This window comes from Glycine max, chromosome 1, assembly GCF_000004515.6.
Source record: "Glycine max cultivar Williams 82 chromosome 1, Glycine_max_v4.0, whole genome shotgun sequence".
NCBI classification, from domain to species: Eukaryota; Viridiplantae; Streptophyta; class Magnoliopsida; order Fabales; family Fabaceae; genus Glycine; species Glycine max.
This window is the reverse complement of record NC_016088.4, coordinates 43459675-43467610: the sequence shown is the minus strand read 5'-3', so window position 1 is coordinate 43467610 and position 7936 is coordinate 43459675. Positions and strand designations below refer to the sequence as shown.

The following is a 7936-nucleotide window of genomic DNA, read 5'->3' as shown; positions in this document are numbered from 1 at the left end:
GTTTTCGTTTTTTAGTTTTAGGCTTTTCTTATACACTTTTTCGTTTTGCAATTCCAATTTTGACTTTTCGTTTTAGCAATAAAATTTCGTTCTTCAATCTATAATTTCGTTCTCTATTGATTAATGGAAGGCTAAGTCTCCAACGTTGCTTTCTCTTGAGGATCCAGCACAGTTCTCTTTGAGGTTCTATTATTACTATTAAATTCTGTTCAGTTTTTCCTCTTCACTAATTACTCTGAATTTGTTGCTATTAATTCATGCATGCTTAGTGCTTGATTAATTGTCTCTGTGCTTAATTGCGTTCATGCTTAATGATCATTTATGATTAATTGGTGTATGTGTTGCTTAATCACATAATGAATGCCTTATGTTAAATTTCGCTTAGTAATTTAATTTAGGGTTGGATTAAGTGGTTGAACTGATAAAGAATAAACTCTCGTAACCTAGGATAAGAGACTTGCTTGTGAATCAAGGGGAAGCAACATGTTTTAATTATGATATTTTCTAATTCAATTTTACTCGCTTTTTAATTTACAAAAACAAACAACCCCCCCCCCCCCAATTCGTTACTATTTTCCTACTATCTGTTATGAACGTTTGGTTGATCATTGCTCGTTGGGAGACGACCTAGGATCACTTCCTAGTTACTGCATTTTAATGTTTATTTGATTCTGGTATGGCCTCGATCAAATTTGGCGCCGTTGCCGGGGAGCAGTGTCCAAAGGTTCATAATAGCTAGTGTCGTGTTAGTGTTTAATTCTTGTGTTAGTGTTTAATTCTTTCGTGTTGTGTTAGTGTTGTTTAGTACCTTGTTATTTTGTTTAGTGTGTGTTCTATTTTAGTTTTTCTGTTCAGCGATTCCCCTGTTTCAGTTTTGGTGTTTTGCTGTGAATAGTGTTTTGCGACAGATTTAGCAACCACTTTTGCTTGCGACAAAACAGAGTAGTAGTCGAAATCATGTAGCGGCGAATTTTAGCGACCACCCTTGCTGAATTATTTGGGATTTTTTGTTTTAGTAGCTAGAGTTGTTATTTTTGGCTAAATTTTTTTGTGGTAACTTCTTTTAATCCATATTTTGTGGGAAAAATAGCTAGAGCCTTTAGTTTGGTCAGATTTGAAAATTCCAAAAAAGTAGCAAATTTTATTTTTGTCAAAACTTCAAACGGCCATAACTTTTGCTACGGTTATCAGAATCGCAATTATTATATATGTATTTGGGGTAGAAAAAACTTTCTCATGCTGTGATAGATGGCCATAGGCCAGCTGAGGTCTCCATCGTCCAAAAAAAGTGATTCTGTCAAAAGTTTTTTATTTTCCAAGTTTTATTCTCTTATTTTCTTAACTTACCAATTTTAGCCTCTATAGTTAGACTTTGAATTTTTGTTTGAAATTTTATGTGCTATCTTCTCATCATTTTATAAGGTTGCTCACAAAATTTCAAGTCATTTGGACATCATTTGATGGTAGTTGTAGTTCAAACCTACCCTGTTACTTGCATAAGAAGGCAATAGTTGTGTATGCTGAATGTAGTGTATGACTAGAGGCAATCCATCTAACTTACAACCCTTTGATCCTGAGATAGATAGGACATTTCATAGATTAGTTAGACATCATTTAGTACCTTTTGAGCATTATAGTTTTGAACATTCTGATTTTGAACATTCTGAGAACATGGCACAACCTCCACCCCGTGAGAGGACTCTAAGGGAAATGGCTGCACCTGATTTCACCTACGAAAGCTTATGCATCCAATACCCTGATGAGGATGTCCCATATGTTCTTAAAACTGGACTGATCCATTTGCTTCCAAAGTTTCATGGCCTTGCAGTCGAAGACCCGCACAAACATCTGAAAGAATTCCATATTGTCTACTCCACCATGAAACCCTCAGATGTTCGGGAGGATCACATATTTCTGAAGGCCTCTCCTCATTCTTTAGAGGGAGTGGCGAAGGACTAGCTTTATTACCTTGCTCCACGGTCCATCATGAGCTGGGATGACCTCAAGAGAGTATTCTTAGAAAAAAATATCCCTGCTTCCAGGACCACGACCATCAAAAAGGATATTTCAGACATTAGACAACTCAGTGGAGAGAGCTTCTATGAATACTGGGAGAGATTTAAGAAACTATGTGCCAGTTGCCCTCACCACCAGATTTCTAAGCAGCATCTCCTCCAATATTTTTATGAAGGACTCAGTAACATGGAGAGAAGTATGATAGAGGCTGCCAGTGGTGGAGCCCTCGGAGACATGACCCCTACTAAAGCCAGAAATTTAATTGAGAAGATGGCTTCAAACTCCCAGCAATTTAGTGCCAGAAGTGATGCTATTATCATTAGAGGAGTGCATGAAGTAGCCACAAATTCATCTTCATTAGTCGAGACTAAGAAGCTTGAAGGTAAACTAGATGCCTTGGTTAACCTGGTAACCCAACTGGCCATGAATCAAAAATCTGCACCTGTCGCCAGACTCTGTGGTTTATGCTCCTCTGTCGACCACCACACAGACCTTTTCCCTTCTGTGCAACAATCTGAAGCAATTGAACAGCCTGAAGCTTATGCTGCAAACATCTACAACAGACCTCCTCAACCTCAGCAGCAAAATCAGCCACAACAGAACAATTATGACCTCTCCAGCAACAGGTACAATCCCGGGTGTAGGAATCATCCCAACCTTAGATGGTCGAATCCTTCACAACAACAGCAACAACAACAACAACCTTATTTTCATAATGTTGTTGGCTCAAGCAGACCATACGTTCCTCCACCAATCCAGCAGCAACAACTGCAACAGCCCCAAAAATAGCAAACAGTTGAGGCTCCTTCGCAACCTTCCCTTGAAGAACTTGTGAGGCAAATGACTATGCAAAACATGCAGGTTCAACAAGAGACCAGAGCCTCCATTCAGAGCTTAACTAATCAGATGGGACAATTGGCTACACAGTTAAATGAACAACAGTCACATATTACCTTCTCAATCTGTCCAGAATCCCAAAAATGTGAGTGCCATTACATTGAGGTCGGGAAAGCAGTGTCAAGGACCTCAACCAGCAACATCTTCTTCATTCGCAAATGAACCTGCCCAACTTCACTCTACTCCAGAAAAAAAATGATGACAAAAATTTAAAGAGTAAGTTACCTAACAATTTCTATGCAGGTGAACCTTCCACTGGAGCAATTTACAAAAGCAGCATATACCTCTTTCATTCCCTCCAAGAGCAATTTCCAACAAAAAAATGGAAGAGGCAGAGAAGGAGTTCTTGGAAACATTTAGAAAAGTAGAGGTAAACATACCTCTGCTGGATGCAATAAAGCAAATTCCAAGATATGCTAAATTCTTGAAGGAGTTGTGCACTAATAAGCGAAAGCTTAAAGGAAGTGAAAGAATTAGTATGGGCATAAATGTCTCCACATTGATTGGTAAATCTGTTCCCCAAATCCCTGAAAAATGTAAAGATCCAGGTACATTCAGCATACCTTGTATTATAGGGAACAGTAAGTTTGACAACGCCATGCTAGATTTAGGAGCTTCTGTTAGTGTGATACCTCTGTCTATTTTTAATTCTCTATCTCTTGGTCCCATGCAATCAACTGATGTGGTAATTCATTTAGCTAATAGAAGTGTTGCCTATCCTGCTGGTTTCATAGAGGATGTCTTAGTTAGAGTTGGTGAACTGATTTTTCCTGTTGATTCTTATATTTTGAATATGGAGGAGGGATTTTCTAAAGGATTAGTTCTCATCATTATAGGCAGACCTTTTATGAAAACTGCTAGAACTAAGATAAATGTATATGCAGGCACACTATCTATGGAGTTTGGTGATATAACTGTTCATTTTAATATTCTTGATGCTATGAAACACCCATCTGAAGATCTTTCTGTATTCCGCGATGAAATAATTGACCATATTGTTGATGAATTCATGATTGATCTTCATTCTAATTTGCATGCGTGTCACTCTTCATGCATTGAATCTGAATTTGTACTTGATCATATGTCTGAATTTATGAGGTAATGACTTGATGGAACTTGTAATACCATTGACGATGTAGAAGCAAAGCTTCCAAGAGTATCTAGAGTCAGATAGAACTTGAAATTCTGATACCAGGGGACAGATGTCGTACCGGATGTCACGACATCACGCTTCAGAACATGCAGTTTATATGTGTCCGTATGAACAGATTAAACAAGTAAATAACACAAGAGAATTGTTAACCCAGTTCGGTGCAACCTCACCTACATCTGGGGGCTACCAAGCCAGGGAGGAAATCCACTCTCAATAGTGTTAGTTCAAGGTCTAACAGCCCCTGTTTACAACCTTCTCACCTAACCACTACCCGTGCGATCTCTACCTAAGAGCCACTCTTAGATATGAGAACCTCTGCTCACTCCCTCTCACTCACACTCCCGTGTTTACAATTAAGTCAAAGACACACCAGAGATCAACTCTGAACAAAAGAGATCAACTCTACACACTAGAGATCAACTCTAGACACAAGAGATCAACTCTACACACATAGGTCCAACACTTGATGCTAGGGTACCATCAAGGTGGCTCACAAAAGACTCAAGTCCCAAAACTCACAAAATAACTCTTCAATCCCGGACTTGGTACAGAACTCGTGCAGCCTCCATGGTTATATAGCAATTTGCGTTTCTGGGCTGCAACGGCTTGTGCTGGAGGAGATCTATCTTCTTCTGAAAAATCTGCAGTTAAAGAACTAAAAGATAACTTTTGATCTTTTAGTTTGAATCTTTAATCTTTAATCTTTAATCCCTGAACGAACTCTTCTACTTTGAAATTCGAACTTTAATGATCTTTTAATTCGTTCCTAAAGATAGATCTTCTAATCTCTTGCTAACTGCACAATAATCTGTTAAAGATATAACAGATTTATATGTCCAGTATTTTCGGGCCGGATGTCAGGACATCGTGTCCGACATCGTGGATCCTGCAGCTTCACTTCTGCACTTGACTTTTATCTTGCATTGTACAGCAACTCCAGTATTCTTGGGCAGGATGTCAGGACATTGTATCCGACATCGTGGATCCTGCAACTTCAATTCTTCATTTGCCATTTTATCTTGCCTTGTACATTGTGCAGCCCGATCTTATTCCTTGACATAACGTTGGACATCATGTGCAGCAACTCCAGCTTTCCTTCATTGTCTAAGTGCTTATGTTTTAACAAAATCTTAGCCAATCTTTTAAAGCTCAGTAGAGCTAAACACTAACAATCTCCCCCTTTGGCAAATTTTGTCTAAAACATACTTAGACACTTCCTGAGCAGGTATGAGCAGTTATGCAAGTGGGATCAGCAACTTCCATTATCAGAGTAATCAAGCACAGCGGAAATTCTTCAAGTTGCAAATCTACAAGTCTTCTCCAGGATGTCAAGACATCTCTCGTGACATCAGCTTTCTGCTTCTGCTCCCCCTGTCTCCATGCTCTTACTGCAGCATCTTCTATCAGCTACTAGTCTTTTCCAGGATGTCGAGACATCTCATGTGACATCCGCTATCTGCTCCCCCTGTCTTCATGCTCTTACTGCAGCATCTTCTAGTAGCTTACAACATTCATCATCAGCAGCAGTCTCCCCCTCAAAAATCATATTCATACAACTCCCCCTCAAGATCATGAATCATGCATACATCGTATCCTACTATCCTACTGCCATACATCATACATTCAACATAATCATGCATAATAGCAAGCATAATACTATTACTCCCCCTTTTTAGACATAAATTTGGCAAAAGTAGGATGCATGAAATAAAAGTAGGATGCATGAAATTAATGTGCAAATATTACAGACCCATAGTAAACAATTGTTCAAAGGGACATGCCCCTTTAACTAATAACAGTAAAAGCAAACATAAAGGTCTGATGATCATGGGGTGGCTTCAGAATCATCATCTGATTCTGTCTCTTCTGCTGCATCTTCCTCTTCCTCAGCAGCTTCTTCTTCTTCCTCGGCTGCTTCTTCCTCTTCTTCAGCTTCTTCTTCTACTTCCTCAGCTGCTTCTTCATCATCAATGCCACTTTCTGAGAGTCTTTTGATCAGCCGTTCCAGCTCCATCTTCTTCTCTGTGTTGGCTTTGATGGTTGCTTCCAGCACCTTGCATGTGTCCTTGAGTTCTGCAATCAAGGCATCCTTGGACACAGCACCTGAAGCAGCAGCTTTCCCTGATGTCGAGACAATGTCTGGGACATGTGTCCCCTCAAACAGTTTATAGTGCAGGGATAGAGGAGATTCTCTTTTCATCACAGAGTCAATGTAGTTTAACATATTGGGATGCTGACTCAACATAATGCCACACAATACAGTAGGGAAGGCAATGGGTAATTTGACAGCAAATGATTCTGAATGCTTAACAGTTTGATCAAAAATATAGTTTCCAAAATTAAATTTGGACTTGGTTCCAACAGCATACAGAAATTTACCCAAACCTGTGGCAACAGTGGAAGTATGATTGGTGGGTACCCAGTTTGCAGCTCCAATCCTGTGCAGAATTGCATACTTCACACTTAGCTTCCCTGCTGAAAGCTTCCCTTTCTTTGGCCAATGCTGGACTTGTTTGGCAGTGATTTCCTTGGCAATTTGATGCTCAGAAACAGCAATATCTATCACTCCATCAGTAGGTCTGCCCAGATATTTGTTGATCACAGCAGGGGAGAATCTAACACACTTTCCTCTGACAAATACTTTTTGATACTCATCACTCTTTCTGTTTGTTACGTCAGAGGGAATGTTGACAATGAATTCCCTGACTAGGCCTTCATAACATTCTCCCAATTTGGTGACTGTCTTCAGTAGTCCAGCAGCCTTAATGAGTTCCATGGTCTCCTTGCAATCCAATGCGTCTCTTCCCAGTTCTCTTTCAACCGCAAGTCTGCGTTGATACACATATTTCCACTTTTCAACATTGCCAATTGAGTGGAAAGAGATGTTGTCCAATGGTGCATCAGGAACATTTCCAGGCACCTTTCTCCCAGATTTCTTGGCCCTCTTAGATGTCGAGACATCTGGTTCGACATCATCATCAGAATCGGATGAGGAAAAGGAAATTTCTTTCCTCTTCTTGGAGGGGATAGCAACCTTGCTTCTTCTGGATGTGGCAGGAGTGATTGGAGTACTCTTCTTCTGGGCCATATTCTTGATTCTTCCAGACCTCTTAATGGGAGTTTTTCCCTTTCTGCTTTGTAACCTTTCAGCAATGCCAGGTGCCAACCTGTTGGCAATGGGTTCTTCATCAGATTCTACTTCTTCCAGGTCAATGAGGTCACCTGGAGCAGGTTCTGGTGCCCTTGGTGCAGGGGTCTCCTTTGTCGCTTGATCATCTTCCTCTGTTGATCTCTCTTTGCTGGGGGAAGAGAGTACTTCAGCATTTGGCCCGGAAGATGTTGGAACATCTTTCTCAACATCCGGCACAGAAACATTCGGGGTTGAAGATGTTGGAACATCTTCACCAGCATCAGGAACAGAGGCGTCTTTCAAAATGCTACTCACGATACTGCGGATTTTCTTGTCCATCTCCTTGTCTACTTCCCTAGAACTTGTTGCAAGGCTAGGGTTTTCAGCAATCTTCACTCCCTGTTGTCTTCTGGGAACCAGTTTCTCAGGGACAGAAGCTTGACCAGGAATTATTTGTATGGGTTGGATGTTGAATTCTAGTTGTTCCTGGTGCGGAGATGATGGTACTGCGGGTGAACCAGAAGCTGCAGTTTCTTTTGGTGAGGTAGCCATGGAAAAGCAGAGCGTTTGGAATGATTTCGTAAATCTCAGAAAGCTATTGGGAAATGCTGGAGAAAACACGAATGCCAAGCAGATATAAATTTGAATGAAGAATGTAGAGGGGCGTGTGAAGCAACGGTCGAATTTGCTTTGTAGTGAACGTGCTATTAATGTTAAGTGATTCGTTTGGGCACGTTCAG

The 7936-nt window shown here is 40.3% G+C and overlaps 1 non-coding gene across 1 annotated transcript; it reads right to left on the bottom strand.

The window, feature by feature from the left end:
* Positions 1–2049: 2049 nt before the first annotated feature.
* LOC112997864 (small nucleolar RNA R71) lies at positions 2050–2156 on the bottom strand. Its single transcript, XR_003262927.1, has one exon. It is a non-coding gene; the product is annotated as a small nucleolar RNA R71 (small nucleolar RNA).
* Positions 2157–7936: the final 5780 nt, after the last annotated feature.